The sequence below is a fragment of the Canis lupus genome, chromosome 7 (assembly GCF_003254725.2).
Source record: "Canis lupus dingo isolate Sandy chromosome 7, ASM325472v2, whole genome shotgun sequence".
NCBI lineage: Eukaryota > Metazoa > Chordata > Mammalia > Carnivora > Canidae > Canis > Canis lupus.
Genome location: NC_064249.1, coordinates 28,106,751 through 28,131,838, shown reverse-complemented (window position 1 = coordinate 28,131,838; position 25,088 = coordinate 28,106,751). Strand labels below are relative to the sequence as shown.

General features: G+C 39.1%; 1 long non-coding RNA gene across 1 annotated transcript in view; it reads right to left on the bottom strand.

Moving 5' to 3' along the window:
• The window catches only part of LOC112648239 (uncharacterized), a 35,364-nt gene extending 20,040 nt beyond the window's left edge, over positions 1–15,324 (bottom strand). The window contains exons 1-2 of the long non-coding RNA XR_003128848.3: positions 14,982–15,324; positions 96–133 (exon numbers count right to left, since the gene is read on the bottom strand). This is a non-coding gene — a long non-coding RNA (uncharacterized LOC112648239). The remainder of the gene's footprint in view (positions 1–95; positions 134–14,981) is intronic.
• Between the last annotated feature and the right edge of the window lie 9,764 nt (positions 15,325–25,088).

Sequence of the window (25,088 nt, the reverse complement as noted above, 5' to 3'; positions counted from 1 at the left end):
CTTTAGCTAACAAGTTTCTTAAAAGATAACTAGTAGGTAATGCCAAGGATTATTTGTTAAATAAACAGGCCGAATCAGAAAGAATGAATACCTACCATTTGCATCAACGTGGATGAAACTGGACTGTATTACGCTGAGAGAAATAAGTCAATGGGAAAAAGACAATCATTATATGGTTTCACTCGTATGTGGAATATAAGAAATAGTGAAAGGGACTATAAGGGAAAGGAGGGAAACTGAGTGGGGAAAAATTAGAAAGGAAGACAAACCATGAGAGGCTCCTAACTCTGGGAAACAAACAAAAGGTTGCAGAAGGGGAGGAGGGCGGGGGAGGTAAGGTAGGGTAGGGTGATGAGCACTAAGGAGGACACTTGATGGGATGAGCACTGGGTGTTATACTATATATATTGGCAAATTGAATTTAAATATAGTATTTTTTAAAAAGTAGGCCAAAAGAGATTATGGTTCTAAATTAGCGAGAGTTCCTATTGCTAATGCAATGGTCATGGACAAAAAATAAAAATAAAAATAAATAAAAATGAGTGCCTACTGAGGGCAGGTATTCTGAAGCCTGCACACAGATTTCAGTTCATAGCTTAGTGAGTGAGTTAATGTATTCTCCATACCTGGAGATAAGAACAACAACAACAACAAAATCTCTTCACAAATAGAAGAAATCCAAACCTGCTTAGAATGGTGAAGTTCTGGCAGGAGTTAGCAGGGTGAATTGGTTGACCTTCACTTTCCTAATCTTTAATTCTATGATTGATCTTGACAGAAAGAGAAAGCAACAGAGAAGCTGCCCAGGAGCAGGCTTAGTCACTAGTACCTAATACCATCAAGTTTTAGTCTTTGTTCATCTAAATGCAGAGCATTGCTTTGTACAAGCAAGAGTTGAAAAACATCTCGGGAACAGATGTAAGAAAGCTCTCTTTCCTTTTTAGCAAAAAATGTGGTTACTGTAGGCCACCACTGTCAGAACTAGAGGACACCATGCTGGCTAACGGAAACCAGATGCTCTGGTAAAGGAAGCCATGGATAAATAGGAATTATTTTCAGCTGAATGACCTTCAATTATCTCCCTTAATGTTGAGCCCTGGTTTTCTGCCATAATCTTCCTTTGGGTACCTAGAGAAGAGAACAACAAAGGGGCTCCATTATAGAGTGATTTATGGAGGACATGCACAAGGGTCATCTGTGGCATGTGAGAAAGGGAGGGAGAAAGACCCAGAGTGAGAGAAAGAGCATGTGCAAGAGATGGTGAATTAACTCAAGATCAAAAATAAAAACACAAGAAATATAGTTTTGTGGGTAGAGTCCTGGCTAAGAACCAGGAGTCCCTGGGTTCCAGTCCTTATTTTGGTACTGACTCATTGAAACATATGGGACCCATTCAAAATATATTTATTATGAATCCAATCTCTTAACCTCACTTTGCTAAGATTCCCCCACCACTGCAAAATGGGGTTAGTCTTTGTAGGTTTCTTAATTCCAGGGATGCTGTGAGACGGGATAGTAAGATGATCCACTTTCCTTCACATCAGCTCTAAAATCCTAGTGTTCTTTTCTTTATCTCCTGTGGTATCGTCAGCCTGTGGTTAAACATCTCAAAGATGCCAAGACTGAATGGGCATTCTCTTCTCTCCAACTGGAACTCATTCTTAACCAACTTCCCTTTACCAAACCACTTTTTTTTCATCTTACTAACCTTATTTTGATAACTATTACATGCCTTTTTAAAGAAAGGGAGGGGTGGTGTGGTAGCAGGAATTTTTTCACAGTAGGAAAACTGTTTATTGAAAATACAACCTTTTAGGGGAGATTTGTTTGTAAGACTCATTCCATCTCTTTCACTGGATTTTGCTAATATTTTTGTAACAGTTTCAACACCCACAGGAACATCTCCACCTGCATATCTATTGAACTCAAACTTCTCGTTGACAAAGTTAAATTCACCTTGTTTCTTTTTTCTTGGCTCTCTTCAGTTCTGTCTCCTTGTCTCTTTCCTTCCACTTAAAAGCAATTTCTCTTTTTTGGATCTATTTCTGTTAACAGATCCACAGTTTCTCTAGAAATCAGATATAGTAGAAACTCCTTCTTTCCCTTATTAAGTTTACTGATTCTGGTACAATAACCATCAAGAAATCAGATTTATTTTTAGGTCCTTGTTTGATGCCAAAGGCTGAGAGGAGCTCTGGGATGAATAACAAAGACCAGATCCCATCCGGTTTCACCTTCTCAACAAATATCTCTCTGTCAATATTCTCCTCTGACTCCTAGATAATAATTTCTTTAGGATTTCCTAAAAATACATAAACATGCTATTATTTCTTCCATCTTAGAAACTACCCCCTCAAACAGAAACAAAAGCAGAAACAAAGTCACTTCAAACAAAAATAACTGTATTAGTTTCCTAGGGCTGCCTAACAAATGCCCCAGACTGGGTGGTTAAACAACAGAACTTTATTTTCTCATAATTCTGGAATCTAGAAGTCTAAGACCAGGAGTTAACAGGTTTGGTTTCCCCTGAGTTCTGTCTTCTTGGCTTGCAGATGGCTTTCTGCTCACTGTGCTCCTTCCATGTGTGCATATCCTTAGTGTCTCTGTGTCCCAATCTCTTCTGATAAGGACACTAGTTATGTTGGATTAGGACCCATTCTAGCAGCCTCATTTTAGATTAATTACCTCTTTAGGGGCCCTATCTCCAAGTACAGTCATTTTCTGAGATATTGGGGATTAGGTCTTCAATATACAAATTTTGGGTAAAACAAAATTCAGGCTATAACCCAAACTAACAACAAGAAGAAACACTAAGACCCTCTTTTTACCCCACTTCTCTCTCTTACTACCATCTCATTTCCCATTTCCCTTTACAGAAAAGCTTCTTGAAAGAGTTATATATGCTTGCTATGTCCAGCTTTCTCCTCTCATTTTTTCTTAACCCCACTCCATTCAGCTTTTTGCTTTCACCAGCCCACCAAATCCACTCTAGTCAGGGTCCCTAACAACCTTGGTAAAAATCCAATGATTACTCTCAGTGCTCATTTTGCCTGAAAAAGCAGCAGCCTCTGACACAATTGGTTGACTTCTTCCTTGATACAAAGTCTACGCATTTGGCTTCCAGAAAACCACCTCCCTCTGTTTTCCTCTTGCCTTCCTGGTTATGCTGTGTCAATCTCTTTTTCTGGTTCTTCTTCCTCTTCCAGCCCTGTTAATGTTGTAACAACTCAGATTCTCCTCTGTATTGACATTCAGTCCCTTGGTGAACTTCGAGTTTCATAATTTTAAACACCATCAATATACCAGACTTCCAAATTTATATCCCTAGCCTCTTGTACTGAATTTCAAATGTCTATGTATCATTTCCATATGTATATAATACATAGAAAATTGAATTCCTAATCACCCTCCCCAAACCTGCCCCATCTATAATCTTTTCACCTCAATTTTTGGCAGTTCTTTCTGATTGCTCAGATCAACAATATTGAGAAATTCTTGACTCATCTCTCATTCCATATTTCACTTACCATGAAATCCTGTTGGCTCTACTATCAAAATGTATTTAGAATCAAATCACTTCTCACTACCTCTGTTACCACTAATATGTGCCAAGACATGATCTTTTCTTACTTGGATTACTGTAATTGCCCCCCAAATAGTCTCTCTGAGTCCACATTTGACTCCCTAAAGTCTATTCTTGGTAAAGCAGCCAGAGTGATGCTTTGAAATTCAAATCTGATCTTGTCAATCCTAGAGCTAGAATTCTCTAACGGCTCCACACATCACTCATTGGAAAGGCCAGTCTTTGCAGTGGCCTGAAGTTCCTTTATGATCTGCCCTCTCTTCCATCTTTGATTTCATCTTTCAATATTTCTCTCTCATTTGCTATTCTAGTCACATTGGTCTCACTTTTTCTAGCAGACAGCAAAACTTTCCTGCCTCAAGGCCTCTGAGCTAGCAGTTTCATCTGGAGCATTCTTCTCCCAGATACTCACATGGATAACTCACTCTTCTCACACAAGCCTTTGCTCAAGTTACACTTTTTCAATCAGGCCTGCCCAATGACCTTTTTAAAATTGCTTTCAATTTCCTCAAGCTCATCTCCACCCTCATGATCTCTCTGACTCCATTCTATTTTGTAATCTACTTAAACTATTCATAGAATTTGTCACCTTCTAATGTACTATATAATTTGCTCAATTATTATGTTTAATGTTTTCATCTACTATAATGTCAATTCCAGAAGGGTAGAATTTTTTTTTTTTTATCTGTTCACAGACATATCCCAAGTCCTTAGACTAGGTCCTGGCAAATAGCAATTATGTGATAAACACATGCTAAATGAATAAATGAGTAATTAGAGGAAAAGTATCTTAGAGGAGGAGACCCTTTTAGCTGAGTTCATCCTATTACTATGTTCGTGTAAATAACTTGGTGGATCAAGAAAGACCCTCAGGGGCTCTTTCAGACCTAGAAAGACCACCATGAAGACAGACCTTTCTAGGAAAGGTTAGAATCACCTCAGTAACAAAGCCACATTTGTCTGAAGTCTCTTATCTGAGTAACTTTCACTGGAAGGGACCCCAGTCCTGAAGTCTGCCTCACATTCACTGATACTTTACTTTACTCACATCTTCCTCTCTCTGTCAGGAGACTCTATATGTGACTTAACTGTGAAAGACTTTGGTCATTTTGGTCTTGCCTGATGCTATAGTCCTAAAAGTGTATTTCCCCACCTCAGTTCTAATTCATATTGGCTTCCCATCCAAGTCTATGTTGACTCATTTTGCCCCACTGATAAAAACAGGCAGTGGTATTTGCCACATTTAATAGTATTACATTCTAGCAGTCATCTCCTTCTTGAAGATATTTGTTTAGTTCTATACTAATTCATAAAAACCAAATTTACCTCCCAACCCCAGGCTTCTTTACTCTTTGCATTGTTTTTAAACTTCTGAAAATATAGCTCTGATCTCATGAGATCTTGAATAGCTTTCAAAAGCTTTGAATAAATTCCAAATCCCTTCACTTCGTATTCAAGGCTATCTATAATCTATCCACAGTCCAGTTGATCAATCTCATTTCTCACCATGTCCCTGTGTATACTTTAAACTTAAGGCAAAACGGACCTCTTAATGCTCATTAAACAAATCTAGTAGATCTCTTGCTTCCATGACTTTCTCATGCTGTTAATTCTGATTGGAGTGTTCTTTATTCCTTTTCTACTCTTGAATTCCTTCTATCTCAGGCTGAGTTTAAATACCATCCCCTTCATAAAATTATAAAATTACTCAGAAGCATCCTTCAATTAAGAGATATATTCTTTCACTAAACTCCCAAAATACTTTATCTGAATCCCTCCTCCAGCAATGAGCACTTCTGCTGTTATATTTATACATGTTGTCATTCTTTTTTTTCTCTCTACCTGTCTTCCTACCAACACTGCCACTAAACTGTGAGTTCTCCCTCACCAGGCTGGATTTTGTCTTGGTGTCCTCCACATTTTTAAGCTCCATGCCTGGCACCTTAGAGGTGCACACTTATTAATCTGTTGAATAGATGTTGAATAGAAAGTTTCCAATTTTCTCTCTTGGGTTGTATACCTCCATATTGACTCTTTGTATCTCTTCACTCTTAGAACACCCTACTCTTCTGCCATCTACTTTATGTCCTTCTATGGTATGTTTTGGCTTTGATTTCACATTAGATCTCATGCTTTAAGCTATTCAATAAAGAATGTATGTAAATTAGCGAAGATTTCAAATTATTATTTTTTGTGTGAGATACACTCACCATATCAGTTCCTGTATCTTTTTTGCAGAAATACATATTCTGTTTAGAGCCCTTATCTTTGCATTGTGTGTTATACAGTTTCAAATTACGTCCATATTTATTTTCTCATGCAACTGTGAAGGAAATAGAAATTCTTAAAGAATAGAATGTGTTTTGACTTTTTTGGAGATCAGAAATACTAAAAACCAAACATCATGAATGATCCAGGATGGTCCTATTTTCAAATATCCTCTTCTGGTTAAGAACATGTGTCCAAGTTTAGGCTTCAGATATTATGGTTGGTATGTTAAACATTTCCTATGCTTTGATCCTTTCTTGTTCTTAGGTACTTGGGATCCTGCGTGAGAGGAGGAGAGATTTTATATCACAAGAAAGAGTGAAACAAAATAGTAATTGGCTTTACTGGCATACATTCATTTTGGTAGCATCATCTTTCCATTCGAAAAAAGGTAACTGAGAATTGACTAACTGACTAGCATTTATTGAGCACCTCCCCTGTATTGGACATGAGCTAGATTAGAAAGACCTTGAGGGGAGGAAGAGGAACTGATTCATCTTTAGTATCACTTTCTGCAGTCCAACGTGGCCAAGTTTAATTCACTCATTAAGAAATGTATGAACCCTTTGCTATGTACCGGGCAGCATGCTAGACACTGAGTAAATGATGATGAATATGTCTGGTATCCAATTTCAAGGGACTTAAAATAAAGAAGGGAAAACAGACAAAAAAGAAAAATTATTCCAATATAGTTTGACAGGTTCCAGGCCAGACATTTCTTCAAGATGTAATGGAAGCACCTAGAATGGTTTCACTGTCCTTGGGAAGCTTTTCCTAGGTTTTAAAAAGGGTTAGTGGGAACTCAATTTGTGTTTGTTCAACAAAGGAATTACTATGCAAATGGAACCACAGTACAAGGCCAAATGTAGTAAAATGGCCAGTGAATGGGAGAGGCAGGGAGTGCTGAAGGAGTTTGCGGGGAAATTAATTTGGGATGGGTGGCTTATGGGGGCTGGGACTGAATGCCCAAGCCCAGTTCAACTGATGATCCCTCACATTTTATTGAGATTAAATTCTTGTTCTGACGTCCTGTAAGTACAAAGTCATAGGTCAGCTTATGCTGAAGAACATTCTGGTACCCACTTTAGAGTTAAAGCTGGGGTAGCCGCTTGGATTAATTTTGGGCTATGTGACATTTTGACCCTCTGAACAGAGATTATATTGACATCCTGTGCAGCTATGAACTTTCCCTTGCTACTCTTTGTGGGACTTTAGGAAATAAATCCTAAATGAGTGTGACAAGAAAGTATGTAAAATGATCTGCCTATGTTTATTAAAAGGTAGTGAAGTCTCTCTAACCAAAAGATGAGTTCTTTACATCTGGGAAAGAGAGAGTTGGATGCTATTCTGTGTCATCTATCATAAGCTTCTAGTTGCGGTCCAACAGTTGAATATTTATTACAAGCAATGATGGAAGAGGCAAGAGGAGCCCAGTTTGATTTTCCAGATCTAAGGCTGTGTTTTAAGCCGCCACTTAAAAAAATGCTTTGACTTAAACACTGAGCCAACTTGATTTGGAACTGTCACCACCAAGAGAGAAAATGTCTGGAATACTTGCAGTGTCATTTCTGGGTAGTCTGTCTTTTATGACTTGTCGTGCATTACTAAAGAGAGACAAGTGAATCCTGTGTAGGACTGGGGACTACATGAAACCATTAGTGCTGTCATAGCAGGCAGAAATAAGACCACCAGGCAGAACAGAAGACCACCCAACACAAAACATGAGCTCTCATTAGCAACATCATCCAGATTATGTGCTCTTGACATTTGCATTTCAGAATGTCGAGCCACCAAGCACGCTGTAGGATAATTATTGCTTTGTGATGATATTTAGCAACTCTCACAATGTGGACCACCAATTCTGGTTTCTTCTTTTTATTAGCACCATCTGAGAATGTCTGTGGTAGAGACATTGGTGAATTTTGTCTGTCCTGTGGCCAAAGGAATGAAAGGAAGAGCAACTTAGTTTGTTAATATGGAAGAGTTCAGCAACAAAAAGCCCATGACACATGTCTGAAAGAGGTTTCATTGAGGGCTTTTTAACTATTTTTTTTTTCAAACAAAGCATACCAGAATGTTTACTACTGCTTCTTAAAGTACACTCTATGTGCAAATAGCTTTGTGCTAATTTCAGAGCTTCGGTGGGATCTTTTATCCAACCAAGTTTTCTGGTGACTATTTTTATTTCAGTCAGACCCAGCTGTTTCTTGGTTTCAAAAAATAAACTAAAACAAACAAACAAACAAAAAAAATGCTTTTTTTTCCCTAGAGGAAGTCAATATGGTTGTTCAAGATAAATTATTTCTTTTATTTATTTTTTTTTGTAAAGGAAAAATCAGTCTTATTTCTCTTCTTTTCTCCCTTTCTGCTTAGATTTTTCTTTGCCTTTATTTAATTTTATTGCGCCACTTATACTGAGTGTCTTGGTCAGATTTTAAAATCTGAATTTGCGAATCCCGATTCCTGTTTTATTTTCTGATTAACAATTTTGTTGTTTAGGATTTTAAATTCCTGATACATTCTTCTCTTATATTCTCATTTACTAAGTATATTCTGTGGGAGGTTATTTACAGACTTCCCTAGATATTTATAATCCTTTACTCAACTACATATCTTTCTTATCTTTATGATTTGAAGCCTTTTAAATTCAACCTCTTTTCCAAGAAAGTTTCCATTGTTTGTGAGCATTTTGGATCAAAGAGAATGGATAACTCACCCTTGAATCAATTATTCAGCATCTTAATTTTCCTATAGGTACTTATTTAGATTGAAGATCTTGCTGTGAAATTGATTTGACATGTTATTGTCATTATTCATAAAATCGACCTTTGGTAGAAGTAATGAAGAAGCACCTCAACACTACCATAGAGAGGTTAAATTTTATATCTAATGCATAAATCTCTTGTTTCAAACCCTTTGACAAAATTGAGTTATCTTCCACTGAAGCCAATCTCCAGAGCAGTGTTAGCAGTAGAAGTGGGACTTTTTACCACTTCAGTTAATTGCTTGAATAAGCAACACTGCTAACTGGCAAGGTTCTGATTCAATTAGCATTTATTCAGAGGAGATACAGCTTCCAAATCTTTCCAACTCAACAAGAGCAGAGTATATAGGCATCCTACACAACGCGCAGCTCTAAATATCTGATGAACAAACGGGAGGACTTTAACATAACTAGACAAAGCTGTAGGGGAAAAATGCAAAATTGTAAAAAGGCTAGATATTGAAGAAAATAGTCATGAAGGTCATGGATTAGAGAGTTTAGATTTCTGTTTCACCTCTGCATAGGCATAATTTGTTTTTGAATTCACTGTATATGCCATGATTTCCAGTAACTCACCCCAAATTGAATTCCATCCTGGAATGTTGAGGTTTCCAAATACTAAATTATTTACCAGTTATGGGCTGATGATCCAGATTTCTCAGCAATTTACCCAAGTCTTTTCTGATCATCATTTCCTTCATATTCTTATAAGAAATTCTGAGTTTCTCATGTTGGTAGATAAACTCTTTGGATTTACTTATGTGAGTTTGTCTTCCTTGTCACCCAGGAGATTTCTCTACTTTCCCATGCCCTGCATCATTCTTTAACCCCTGGGAGCTGATCTGTCCATTTCCTGTGGGGTAGACACTTGGCCCAAATGTCCGTAATTATGAAGATTCCCCCTAGGTTTAGGAAGGTGGGAGGAGGTAGTTCTTGGTGCCCGGTATACACAGTTTGTGTCTCAGGAGAAGAATCACAGACAACAATTAACTGAGCATTTGTCAAAAATACTGGCGCGTGCACATGTCTTTGAGCTCCCCAAAGATTTGCCTTCTGCTTTGCTAACCTCAGGATACTGGCCAGCCACATGGAATAACTGCCAAGCACATCCAGCTCATGTAGCCAGAGGCTGCTCCACTTGACTATCTGGAAATCATTCTTTCACTCACTTGGGAGGTTCTGGGGCCTCTTTATTTCCTCAGAAACAAGGCCCACCCAAATGATTTCAAGAGCACATTGCAGCACAGTCTCCACAGGCAGACAAACTGTGAAAGTCAGAAATCTGTAGCTCCATTCCTTCCCCATTCAGTGCAGTACATTCTTTTCCCAACCACATAGGTTTATAGCCTCCCAAGGCCTTTCTCGTGAGAGGCAGTAGAACTCAGTGTCAGGTTTAGTTAAGATGAATAATTAGGAAAATCTGTAGCTACTGGGGAGGAGGTTCCCAGTTGAGTAGCAGCAGTGACCACAGGAGGTGAGGGTTGGCCTTTGTTCCATCTGTTGTCAGGAATAACAGAAAGAAGTGAGGGGTTCTGGTTTGCCTCTCAAAGTTCCCAGCTCCATTTCTCAGCACTGCCAATGGTGCACTGGGTAGAGGATGAGGGTTCCTTTCCCTTTCCCTTCCTCAGTGGGCTGGCCACATGGAGAAGGAAAATCAGAGGGAAATCGCCTGAATGGTAAGGTCCTTTGCAGATCAATGCCTGAGCAGATCCCCTTCACCTGCATCCTGATTCAAGATATCTATAAACCAAAGACACCAGTGTGACAATACATTCCATCTTTCACACTGACTTTCCCTTCTCCTGATCTCAGATCACAATAGCCTTTCTTTATCAAACAGATACAACAGACATGTGAAAACATGATCTAAAAAATAGAAATTTAGTGAAAACAAACTTATAGTCTACTGTTCTTTTTTCCTCCCTTCATTGCTTCCTTTCCAGTCCCTAAATTAGAAGCAAAGTTCAGTAACAGACTTGCTGGTTTCTGTACCTAATGACATCACTTTGTTGCTTTCAAATTTCCAGTGGCTTGCCCTCATTTATGGAATATAGTTCATGGTCTTTAGCACAGTGCCATGTATCTGAACTTAAGCCTTGTCAAGTTATCCCAGTTTCCCAAGTCATTATGCCCTTTTGAGTCCTATCTCTGTGCATAGAACACTCTCTCGACTTAGAATGCCTTTGTCCACAGGTCTGCTTCAGAATTGCTACTTCAAAATGGAGTTTGACTATCACCCCCAGGGGGGAGGAGCAAGATGGCGGAAGAGTAGGGTCTCCAAATCACCTGTCTCCACCAAACTACCTAGAAAACCTTCAAATTATCCTGAAAATCTATGAATTCGGCCTGAGATTTAAAGAGAGACCAGCTGGAATGCAACAGTGAGAAGAGTTCGCGCTTCTATCAAGGTCTTCTAAGCACAACATCTCCAAAGAAACGAGAGCTTTAAATGATACACTGGACCAGATGGATTTCACAGATATCTACAGAACTTTACATCCAAACTCAACTGAATACACATTCTTCTCAAGCGCACATGGAACTTTCTCCAGAATAGACCACATATTGGGACACAAATCGGGTCTGAACCGATACCAAAGGATTGGGATTGTCCCCTGCATATTCTCGGACCATAATGCCTTGAAATTAGAACTAAATCACAACAAGAAGTTTGGAAGGACCTCAAACACGTGGAGGTTAAGGACCATCCTGCTAAAAGATAAAAGGGTCAACCAGGAAATTAAGGAAGAATAAAAAAGATTCATGGAAACTAATGAGAATGAAGATACAACCGTTCAAAATCTTTGGGATGCAGCAAAAGCAGTCCTAAGGGGGAAATACATCGCAATACAAGCATCCATTCAAAAACTGGAAAGAACTCAAATACAAAAACTAACCTTACACATAAAGGAGCTAGAGAAAAAACAGCAAATAGATCCTACACCCAAGAGAAGAAGGGAGTTAATAAAGATTCGAGCAGAACTCAACGAAATCGAGACCAGAAGAACTGTGGAACAGATCAACAGAACCAGGAGTTGGTTCTTTGAAAGAATTAATAAGATAGATAAACCATTAGCCAGCCTTATTAAAAAGAAGAGAGAGAAGACTCAAATTAATAAAATCATGAATGAGAAAGGAGAGATCACTACCAACACCAAGGAAATACAAACGATTTTAAAAACATATTATGAACAGCTATACGCCAATAAATTAGGCAATCTAGAAGAAATGGACGCATTCCTGGAAAGCCACAAACTACCAAAACTGGAACAGGAAGAAATAGAAAACCTGAACAGGCCAATAACCAGGGAGGAAATTGAAGCAGTGATCAAAAACCTCCCAAGACACAAGAGTCCAGGGCCAGATGGCTTCCCAGGGGAATTTTATCAAACGTTTAAAGAAGAAATCATACCTATTCTCCTAAAGCTGTTTGGAAAGATAGAAAGAGATGGAGTACTTCCAAATTCGTTCTATGAAGCCAGCATCACCTTAATTCCAAAGCCAGACAAAGACCCCATCAAAAAGGAGAATTACAGACCAATATCCCTGATGAACATGGATGCAAAAATTCTCAACAAGATACTGGCCAATAGGATCCAACAATACATTAAGAAAATTATTCACCATGACCAAGTAGGATTTATCCCTGGGACACAAGGCTGGTTCAACACCCGTAAAACAATCAATGTGATTCATCATATCAGCAAGAGAAAAACCAAGAACCATATGATCCTCTCATTGGATGCAGAGAAAACATTTGACAAAATACAGCATCCATTCCTGATCAAAACTCTTCAGAGTGTAGGGATAGAGGGAACATTCCTCGACATCTTAAAAGCCATCTATGAAAAGCCCACAGCAAATATCATTCTCAATGGGGAAGCACTAGGAGCCTTTCCCCTAAGATCAGGAACAAGACAGGGATGTCCACTCTCACCACTGCTGTTCAACATAGTACTGGAAGTCCTAGCCTCAGCAATCAGACAACAAAAAGACATTAAAGGCATTCAAATTGGCAAAGAAGACTATCACCCCCAATGGCAAGCCCTCTCCAGCCCTCCTTTCACCACTAGCAGAGTTGTGCTTGCCATCTTCGCATCATGGTATTGTGTGTGTACTTCTTTTATAACATGACATATTTGTTGTTGTTATTGTTGCTTGCATTGTTCACTTGCATATCTTCTTCCTCAGGAGACTGTGATTTCCTTTGGAGCAGGAGTTTTGTGTTGTTCTCACATCCATCCCAGGGGTTCTAAATGTCTGCCCTCATGGGCTCATTACACTGCTGCAGAATGAATGGAGGGAAATTTAAAAGATAAACAAACAAACCATATATGTATACATATACAGTTTGGGAAATTCCATTTTCTAAATTCATACACCTTTGAAAATGCTTTCTCTTCCTTTTTTTTTTCTCTTCCTTTTTTATATCCCGTAGAAGTAGTGCAATCCTTCTTCTCTTCATCTTCTTCTCGTCCTTATTTCTTGATTTTATGTTTTCAGAGAAGAGGGTTTTTAGCACAGCCTCCCTCTCCCCACCATTATGGCCATGGCTACATTATTCTATCAGAGACCCAAAGACCTTGGCTCCTGTCAAGTAGCCCTCTCTCCTGGCTGCAGCTCTCACCGAGGTTCATGTTCCCTTTCAGTCTGGGGTAGGAGTCATTTCCCACTATGGCCAGTGCATGGGTTGTTCTTCCAGCCTCCATCTCTGTAAATCCATTACTTGCTTAAATTCTCTTTGCCCTTTGAGTGTGCTGTTTCCCACCTGCACTGTGGCTGATACTGTGCTCAAATTATTGACTGATTTACTGCTCACCAATCCTTTCATTTATAGACTAAGAATACTAATTTCTTGCACTAACTATCGGTGTCAGGAGCCAATGTCCTGAAAATGCTTAGTTATTTGTGAGAAATCACTTTCATTGAAGTTGAAATTCATGTCTTCAACCTCTGTTTCCTGTTCTATGTCTGTTTCCCATTCCATCAGCATTTATTGAGCACTGCTTGCTCTTTATACTTATCTTTGTTTTAAGATCTTATCTTCCCCTTTTCATGGGAAAATTCTTAGACAATAAATCAGAGATCATTGATTACTGGCCATGTAATTGTCAGGCAAGTGCTGAACCATAGTTTCCTTATTTATAACATGGGAAGGAAAATACTCCCCTTACGCAGCTTACAGAGCTGTTGAATGAATCAAATAAAGCAATTTCAGGAATAACTTATGACAATCGTATTTACTACTTGCATGGTTTCTGCTGCTTTTATGTTCTTAAACTGTCAGTATCTTTCCTCTATAGTGCATCTTTCTTAGTATTTTTTCTTCCTGCTTTTTAAGTTTCCTTCTCTTTCCATAATTCTTTCCATGCTCCTCTTCTGCAAATGCCACACTTTTCATGGGTCTCTTTGAAATGCTTCCTTGCAAACATCTTAAAGAATGCTTTTTCCCCTTTTGGAAAAAAAACATGCAAACTCAGGGGAAATTTTAAGTGTGTGCTGGAATCAAACAAATGTATAATTTACCTTTAAGAGAATTGTGATTTTTGAGAATAAAATCTATAATGATCAGCAGAAAGCTTCTAGGGTTCAATTGGTCAGGGCCTGAATATTCTCTTTTCCTCATGCTCTGTTATAATTAATGGTCTAATAACATAGCTTAAGTGTTGTCCCTTTCCTGTTTCCACTTATTCTTGGTTCTTCTTAATTTTATTTACTTAGTGATTTATTTGCTCAATTTTGAGTGCCAGACATTTGCTTGGTGCTGTGTTTCTATGAAAGGCATGGTCCTCCCTCCCAGGGAGCAAGCAGTCACATGGGGATAAAAAAGAACATTACCAGAGGAGCATCTGGTAATTACAAGGCATGTTAGGGAGAACACATGACTGGGTTTTGGTCTGATTTGTTTCTTGATGTATTCACAGCATCATAAAGCAGTTCCCTGGACATAGTAGGTGCTAAGTAAATATTTGTTGAATTTATGAATGAATTTTGATATTAAAAATGTTGAGTAGGAAGGAGTTAGTTAAAGGGAATGGAGTGAAGTGTTGGGACAGGCAAAAGGAACAGCATATGCAATGGCCTGGTGGCAATTGAAAGCATAATAACTATGGAGAAACTGAGGTTTCTGCTTTGGTAAGGCTTAGAGTGGGGGATGGGTATGATGAGAGTTGACCCAATAAATTAAGGTATCCCTTGATAATGACCGCAAACTACTAGTACCTCGTGCGGCTCAGAAACTTTATATACATTAAATTAAAACCTTAAAACAACAGCATGAGAAAGTATTATTCAGAATTCTTTGTTCATTTCAGTCTGATTTCATCTAAATACAAATGGTGATATTATTTGAGAATTGCAGCATACCTGGCCATATACTCTCCTGATGACAGACAAGATGACCAGCCTCCCGCACTTGAATTCAGCTGCCTCTGGAAAGAGGAGTTCAGGTTTAGGAGTGTTCTTTCAGCTGCTCTCAGATTCTCATTCTTTGGGAATAAATTTGAGAGGGCCCTAGATAATAAATGGTCTTGAACTCTCAATTGTGGTGCAATGTTTCATTGAGCTGTTGGATGCCAAATTTCAGTAAAATGTGGAGCAAGTAAACTAGAGAAAGTTGAACCGGAGCATAATTCTACTGAGAACAAAGAACCCTGGGAAAACACTGTGTTCTCTGGCTAACCCATCGAAAGGTGTGAGTTTTGGAGTGGGCTAGACCAAAGCAGCAGAAATTATGGTTATTTTAGATTCTAAAAACTTTCAAGTTAGTGGTTGGAAATTTACGCTAGGGGTTAGCATTAAGAGGTTCCAAGAATGCAAGACCTTTTGTGTTGAAAAGGATCTTACAAATTCTGTAGTCAAACTTCCTTGTTTTATAGACATGGAACCTGAGTTATTATTATCTCACAGCTGTGCATGGAAGTCTGCATTCTCTCCATGGCACCACATTATCTTCTGATAACTTTTAGGTGCTGCTTTTCTACTATGAAATGCTCTCTTTAATAACTAGTAGGCTACACAAAATTATATCACTTTTGTTTAATGGTCTACTTGCCAGTTGTCAGTTGTCCCTTTAAAAAACTATTAATTCTTAGCTCCTTTAAGGGTGTGGAAAAACTCCATTGAGGAAGAAGTAAACAGCACAATATTCTTCCATCTTGGCTTTATTACCATTTCTATTATTTTTATTTAATAATTCATACAATTTTTTTCATCTAAGGAGCTCCAAATACTTTGTCCACATACATGCCTTAATTCTTCTGCAGCATGCAGCAAGTATTATTAATACAATATCAGTTTAAGAAACCAAAGGTCAGATAGATTGAGTTACTGGCTTACTTTTGGGTCATATAGGAATCATAACCAGAATCCAGTTCTGAAGAATCCTGATTAACCTCAAAGGTCACTATGATCCAGAGCTTCTGTTTGGAGGGTCATGTGCACTGAAAAAGGAGATTATAAGGGGCTAAAGAGTGCCCAGAGAATCCCTGAAAAGCTTTGCAATCATCTCTCCCTAATGAAGGACTGAGCTTTTTTTACAAGAGAACTTCACGAAACAACTGAAGTCGTGTTTGATGTAGGGTTTTTTCTCTATCATTACTGACAGTGAAGCTTTCACAGGAAAAACAAACAAATAAAAACACCTACATGATGGAAACTCATATGGAAGCATCTGGTACAATAACTGGCAGAGAAGGGGTACTCATTAAATGTTTATTGATGGAAAGAAGGAAAGGGAAGAAAGGAGGGTGAGAAGATGGAAGAGCTTTTAAAACAGCTTTTGAAACAGAAAAGAATGGACCTTTCTGATATTTCCCACACATTTCTTCTCCCTTCCCTTATATTCACTTTCACTATTATTTATATATGTGTGGGAAATATCAGAAAGGGAGACATAACGTAAAGACTGCTAACTCTGGGAAACGAACTAGGGGTGGTAGAAGGGGAGGAGGGTGGGGGGTGGGAGTGATTGGGTGACGGGCACTGGGGGTTATTCTGTATGTTGGTAAATTGAACACCAATAAAAAAAAAAAGAAAAAAAAAGGAAAGAATGGACCGAAAATTCAAGTGGCTTAGTATCCCAAAGAGAATGTAGATTCAGTATTTGGGCCTCTTCAAAATATTCTGTTTGTAGAATTTGTGACTAACACTTGGAGTGAAGTTTTGAGTTTAATTTCAAGGAATATTAGAAAAACCTATTTTATTAAGGTTTCTTTTCATATATTTGCATAATTGAAATAACTTGGCCTTTTGACCAAAACTGTTGCATAAGAAATATTTTGTGTGTAGTTACACAGATCCGAGTGCCAGCACTATGTTAATAAAGTACATGGAGTTATGGGAAAGAGACTCTTCTTAAAAAAGAAATCTCAGTTGGCAAATCCCTTTTGTTATAAAAATGATTGAGATTAATGATAACGTGCTCTATAAGCCTTTGGTAAAAGTACTCTGCAATTGTAACCTCATAACACATAATCTTTGAGGAATTAGTGTTTTGTTAAGATATTTTGTTAATTTTTAAAGTTCTTTTTAAAAAAATATGTGTTGGAGACAATGATAGATGATAGAAATATCTTTTTGTGTTGTGTAAGAAAGTGTCAGTGATCAGTCAGGATATTCTCTCAGAATGAGTTTCTACAGCACACCTCTACTCCAAAATTCTAGCATTCCGATTTGTCCCTAAACAGGCCCAATTTCTTTTTTTTTAATTGACTTTTGTTTTTTAAAGATTTTATTTATTTGAAAGACAGAAAGCACAAGCATGGGGAGAGGTAGGGGAAGGGAGAAACAGACTCCCTCTGATCAGGGAGCCAGATGTGGGGCTGGATCCTAGGACTCTGGTATCATGAACTGAGCCAAAAGCAGATGCTTAACTGACCAAGCCACCCAGGAGCCCCAAGTCCCAATTTCTTAATGAAGTAAAAATGCAAACTCCTTTGGCTATGTCTATTCCAGGCCCTCCACTTACACCCCTTTTTACCTTTGGAAACTTTCCACCAAGAAACTCTGGTTTAATGCCTGTCTCTCAAATACCTCTTCTGTCATTTCGTCTGCCTTGAGTCCTCTACGCCTACCGCACCTGCCTGCCACCCACACCATGGCAATCTCCACCATTAAAACCCCCAAATCCCACCTATAACTCAAATTCTGGTCAAGTGCTACCTCCTTTATAAAGAGTGCCCCATCCCACTTACTGGGCAATTCACTTCTCTTTCTGAAATCTGAAAGTACTTTATAATCAGTGCCACACCAGTGGAGAGAGCGCTCTATCACGCAGTGTCCCCCTGTGTGCAGACTTTTCCTATTTCTACCTCTGGAATATAAAGGCAAATAATTGGACTTGTTTGTTCTTGAATTATCTACAGTTGCTTAACACAATGCTTAGTACATTTTAAGCCCTCGGTGAAGATTTGGGAGGACTCACTAAGTCTGAAAAAGCCACTCCTGGGACATCACAAAACCTGATTGCTTTCTTTCCAGAATAATGATGATTAAAATTAAAATAACAGCAGCTGACCTGTATTGAGGATTTGCTATGTGCCAGATAGTGTTCTATTTTTTTAAATTTTATTCATCCATTCATGAAAGACAGAGAGAGAGAGAGAGAGAGAGAGAGAGAGAGAGAGAGAGAGAGAGGCAGAGACACAGGCAGAGGGAGAAGCAAGCTCCATGCAGGGAGCCTGACTGGGACTCAATCCCGGGTCTCTAGGATCATGCCGCGGGCTGAAAGCAGGCACTAAACTGCTGAGCCACCCGGGCTGTCCCAGATACTGTTCTATAAGTGTTTCACATCTATTCATTGGTGGGACAATCCTGTGATTTTGATTTTATTGCTTCTAAAAAAATTCATTCATTCATTCATTCTTGAGAGGCAGAAACATGGGCAGAGGGAGAAGCAAGCTTCATGCGGGGAACCTGGTGTGGGACTCGATCCCAGGACCCCAGGAGCATGATTTGAGCCAAAGGCAGACACTCAACCACTGAGCCACCCAGATGCCCAGATTTTACTACTATTTTCATTTTGCTGACGAGGGAACTGAGGCACAGGGGTAGGGAATTTGCTCAAGTCATACAGAACACTATTTGAAAGGACCAAGGTTCAAATCCACGCAATCTGGCTCCACAGCTCTCACCCTTAATTTCTTTACAAACATCTCACTGCTTTCAGCCTTGCCCTAGTATCTCTAATAAGCGAAGTCTCGTGTGGGCACCTTTCCCCCCAGTTCATGAAAATATTCATGTCCTTTCTTGAAAAGACCACATGTGCTGCCGTTAGCAGCACTGAGTGAGACTTTGGCCATCCTCAAAGAGAGCCACAGAGTCTGCTGATAAAAGCCATAATTTTCCTGACCTGTTCTGAGCTCAGCCCCCTCAAAGAAAATGCAGGCAGACACTTGGCAACTGGACTCTCCCAGACTCTCAAGTACAGGGCTGTGTTAGTATTGGCAGTGGGGGACGGTTTGCTTCCTCCCCGTTTCATGAACTGTCACACCAGCTTCTTTGATCCTCCCAGGGTCTTAAGTGTGCCAAAATCGTTACTCCACGTTCTTGCTCTGTTTCAGATAATTGCCAGAGAAAACGCGAAGGTCGGTAATGACCAAGGTAGGGAAATATTGCTCCCTGCACGGTATACCGTTTATATACGGTGTACTCCGAAAGGCTCCAGAGTGGAGGCATTGCTTATTTTTATTGCCCCAAAGCCATGAAAGGGGGGGGGGGACCCGGGAATGAACAGAAATTGATACATCTGGAACAAGAGCCAGGCATGATTTACTCACATTTTTACCTGACCTGAAATTGCTTATTTAGAAAAAAGAAACGTTATAAAGTCTCAGGAAAATGTCATGAATCAGAGCCAGCATGATTTCACACTGGGGCTTCATAAACTTTTTTAAGCAAAGAACCTGTCCAGGAAAATCAAACGAGCCAAAGGTAGCCTTGCCACCACGACCATCTCCATAGAGACAGTTTCACGGAGGGCTGCCTTGGGTGGTGGGTGGCAAGGCTCAGGGGAATCAAACACTGAGGGCTGCAGTGGGGGGAACCCGCCGGGTCACTTGAGGTTGTCCTCACTAGGGCACCGGGTGAGAGCTGGTTTGGGAAAGTAATAGACAAGAGACTTTCACCAAAACACTGCTTTACTGCCTCAAAAATGGTTTTGTGCTCACCACATACTACATCACTGTAACATACAACTACAGGAAGTTAGAAGAGAAAAAAACCAGTTGATTAAAGCCTTCCAGCCTGCCTTAATGGTTGCCTTACCTCGTGTGTTCTTGGCACTTGGTAAGCAATCTGAGTGCAGTTACGAAGCAATTAGATAATAAATGCTATTCTTATAGCTACCAGCTGGAAGAGACTTTAGAGACCATCAATTTTTTTTTAATTAACTAAACTCCAGGCTTTATTTGAATTTCATCTGTTTTCCCATTAAGGTCCTCTTTCTGTTCTGGGATTCCATCCAGAATAGCACATTGCATTTAGTTGTCATGTTTCTCCAGTTTCTCCTCTAATTTGTGACAGTTTCTCATCCTTTTTTTTTTTTTCAATGAAGTATAGGTGACCTACAATGTTACATCAGTTTCAGTTTTGTTTTGTTTGATTTTTGTCTAATGAACTTGACATTCCTTAGGAGTACTGGCAAGGGATCCTATAACATGTCCTCCACTGAGTTTGTTTGATGTCTTTCTCATGACTAGCCTGGGGTTAGGTGTTTGGGGGAAGATAACAGAGGCAAAGTGCCCTGCTTACCATATTATATTGTGATCCCTGATGACCACATGACATTACTGTGCTACTAATCTTCAACCCTTAGTTAATGTCAGTTTTGCCAGACTTCTCCTGTGTAAAATTACTATTTTCCTTTTCCCTATTCAATTTTATTCTTTGGAAGTGAGTCACTAAGCCTAGACCTTCCCAGGATGTGTCTGGGTGGGGAGGGAAGTTGATCTTCATGTTTTGGAGGGGGGAGCATCTATGTATATTATTTGAAATTTTTCTGTAAGAAAGATTTGACTCTTCTCCCCCATATGTTTTATTCAATCATTTATCTTATCAAAATGTCCTCATGTATATTTATTTTATATTTGGGGTTATAATCCAAGACTGTTATTTATTTTGTTGATAAAATTGCTCCAACTCCAACCATTGGGAGCTCTTTTAGGTTGGCTGCTAGGGTCTTTTGACACATACCCATCTATTTCCTTGTTGGTGCTGCAAGATGCTCCAAGCTCATCTTCTGTTCTACCTGCCCTGGATCTAGCATCAGTCATTTTTTCCAAGGAGCCTTGGTTTTCTTATTCAAAAATGGTATTTAGAAATCAAGGAGACAAATGACTCCTTCATTGGTCAAACAAGGAAGCTCTGATACAAATGGGGTAATAAATTACACAGAATCTGTCACTGACTTCATGGCATGTGGGGATTCGAATCTGGGTCTGTCTCCTGGTTCAATAGTCTTTCCTTTACTTGGGTCATTGTCATATTAATTGTGCTTTCCCAGCAAACTTGGGCTATATACTAAATATATAGTATATTTTCTACTGTTTGTGAAATCCCTATTGTGCCTCCTATAGAGTCAAGCACAGAGCAGTCAATAAAGGCACTAGTTAACCTTCTGCAGCATCCTCATTCAGCCTCACTCATCTCCGCCCAGGCCAGACCCTCAAGTAACGCTTGCTCTAGATGACTGCAATTTTCACCAATAGTGTTTCCATTTTCGGTAACCCATTCTACTCACTGTTGCCAGATCAAGGATAGAAAAGCGGAGTTTTCAGTCTCTTACCCAACACCATTGTATGGAATAAAATCAAGCTCTACAACATTCTAACTAATTCTCTTTTTTCATTTCTCTCAAGCCTTGAACAGTCTCCTAAGAGCATCTTCACAGACATTATTGTTGCACAGAAAAGCAGGGCCCTCTTATACAGCCCTTCTCAGGTCTTTACTGTTACCAATTCCATCTCTTTCTGCCCCTGACTTCACAGTTTTCTTCCCTATCTCAGAATAAACCCCTATTTCTCTCATAGGTTTTAACTAGTGCTCCTGGGTCTGATTTCTCTGGAATAATTATTATCCATTGATTATTATCTTTGAGACCTAGGTTTCTATTCTTTCCTTTCCTACTGGCTCATTCCGCTGAACATCTTAATAGGCTAAATTCTTTCCCATCCTAAAATGAATTTAAAAAACCTTCCCTTGCCCTTTCTTCTTCACATCATGCTATTTTTTCCTTCCATTTACCCTCCTAGTTTTTTTTTTTTAAATTTAAGTTATTTTTTAATAGAGAAAAAGAGAGAGAGAGAACTTGCAAGTAGAGGCAGGGAGAAGCAGACTCCTGCTGAGTGGGGAGGTTGATGGAGGGGCTCTATCCCAGGACCTTGATCATGACCTGACTCAAGGCAGACCTTAACTGACTGAGCCACCCAGGCACCCACCTTCCTAGTCACCAAAAAAACATCTCCACTCACAGCTTTAATATTTCTACTTACTCTTGGCTGATTGACTCCTACCTGGGTCCAGCTTCCCCACTCTAACCACTTACAATATCAAGAACGGTCTCTTTAAAGCATTTAATTTTTCCTTCAATCATGGTCACAGTAGGCAACAGCATACTGCAGGGTTTAATTTTAATGAAGTGAATTTTAGTAAAGCAAAGTAACCCTGTGGGGAGGCTAAGGGAGCCAGCCGAGGGTGCTGAGGCAGCCAGGGACTACCCAGAGCAGGACAGCAGGGCCTGAAGCAGTAAAGTGAGAGGAGTGTTATCAGAAACAAACAGCCACAAAGCAATCTGGCCTTCATAGAGGAAAGTCAGCTTCTGCCAAAGCCACTGGAAGCAGGGAGGGAGAAGAGAAGCAATTTTTACTTTTGCAGATCTGGTGGTGAAAAGGCAGGTGCTGTCTCTTCCTTTCAGAAACCTTATGCTGTGACCATTCCTTTTAGTCTACTCCATTGGCTCCTCCGTTCTCCTCATCATATAATATTGGCATTCCTCAAAGTCTTCTCCTGCAGTGTCCTCTCTCTATGTAAAGACATTCACCCAAAGGCTTTTGTTCTCACATGTGTGCATGCAAGGACTTCCAAATCTATGTTTTAAATTCAGTCCCTTTGGCTTATTAGCAAAGGATTCTAGGCCTTCTCTGTACTGGCTGCAACCTTTTTGTTCATCTCCTTGCTTTCTCTTACTCTGTCTATGCTCCTACCCATGAAGAGATCACAGTATTTTTGTTTTGTTTTGATTTCATCTGTTTTGTTCATTAATGTATCTCAAGTACCTATAAAAATATCTGACACATAATAGGCACTCTATTTATTGAATAACAACTGAACTACTGCCATGAAATCAGATTACTCTCTACTTCCCAAACATACGAAATGGCTTATTTCTGTGCCTTTGCTCACATAAGCTCTCTTGCAACATCTCCACCATCATGAGCCAATCAATCTTCTTTCAAGACCCAATTCACATAGCACTTCTTCTATGAGTCCTCTTAGATATCATCTAATGAGAATTAACACATTTATCTCCTATGCTGCCATTATACCTTGTCTATATTTCTCTTTCAGCACTATTATGTCATGTGTTTTAGTTAAATGTATACATTTTTTCTAGCTTTATTGAGGTATAATTGACACATAAAAATTATAGACCTTTAAGGTATACAATGTGATGTTTTGATATATATATACATTGTAAAGTGATTACATAATCAAGTTAATTAACATAACCATCCCCTATAGACTTGTTATTTTTTTCAACAAGAACACTTAAGATCACCTCTTAGCAAATCTCAACCGTTTGATACAATATTAATTACAATCACCACACTGTACATTAGATCTCCAGAACTCATTCATTTTGCATAACTGAACCTTTGAACCCTTTGATAAATAGGTGTATGATTTCTTATCTCCTCCCACAACATCACTACAGTTACCTGGGCTACTTAATCATTACTAGTCTTTCTTCATCTTTCCACAAATCCTATCAAAGTGCTTTGTTAAGTTTAAGAAGATAAGAATTAAACTCAAATATATAAATTAACCTCTCTCAGTCATTTAAAATATTTAATATCTGTCTCTAGACATTATTAATGTGTATAAAAATTCCAAGTGCCTCCTTTGCAAGAAAAGGAGTTGTATTGTATATTTCATTTGTAAAAAGTTGTCAGAAGGTGTAGCTGAAAACCACATGTCAGATAGTACCAATGGGATGTACCTCAGGCTCCACAGTCAATGAGACCTCAATTAGAATGGCCTTTTAAATCTTTATGTTTTTTTTTTAAGATTTTACTTATTTATTCATGAGAGACATAGAGAGAGGCAGAGACATAGGCAGAGAGAGAAGTAGGCTCCCTGCAGAGAGCCTGATGTGGGACTCCATCACGCCTTGAGCCAAAGGCAGACACTCAACCATTGAGCCACTCAGGCGTCCCCTTCCAAATTAATACTGTAATGCCTTACTAGCCTATCTGTGCTCTGAAATTTGTATGACCCAGCCTCAGTGAACTCAGTTCTATTGATGGGAAGCTCCATATAGTTATGAAAACTGACTTTTGCAGGAAAAAAATTGTCCAAGAGTAGAAATAGACAGAGATCCAGAATAAAGTTCTGATGAATTTACAAGTATTAAGTGATAAATGATCATCTCAGTCTATCTGGAGAGAACTGAGGTTTGTTTGTAATGATTCAATTATTTCTGAATCTATCATACCTCATGTGTTAGAGGCTGATGGCCAAATTCAGGTTGAGCTTTGGTGATTCAATTTTGGCTTCCTTCTTTACTCTTCCACTAACATGTGGTGAGGATCATGCTTCCAATTCTCTCTCTGATTTTTGGTCTTGACTCCTGATTACAGTGGGTGACTGTAAAGACCAAAGCACACATGTAGCTGTAAGGAACTTCTGTATGCAAATTAACTCCTCTGACTTCTAGAGTATGAAAATCCTGCACTTCTGTCAGCTTGCAAGAAGCTAGAAATGAGAACTGTAGCTTCCCATGAACAACTGTAAACTTCTAATTTAAAAAAATTGATTGATAAAGCAAAGATAGTGTTATTTAACACTGGCCAGCTGTTCACCAAACCCACTTTCCTTCTTGGGCAGGCAGTTGGAGTATGTTTTCTAGCCTCCACTAAATCTATGTCTTATGACTAGCTTTTTTTTTTTTTTTAAGATTTATTTATTTATTTATGATAGACACAGAGAGAGAGAGAGAGGCAGAGACACAGGAGGAGGGAGAAGCAGGCTCCATGCCGGAAGCCCAACGCGGGACTCGATCCCCGGACCCCAGGATCGTGCCCTAGGCCAAAGGCAGGCGCCAAACCGCTGAGCCACCCAGGGATCCTCTTATGACTAGCTTTTAACCAGTAGATTCTGAGTGGAAGTAATGTATACTACTTCAATGTCTGGCAATAAAAATATCCTGTGCTTCAGCCTCCATGATTTTTTTTCTGCACAACTTGATGTAGATGC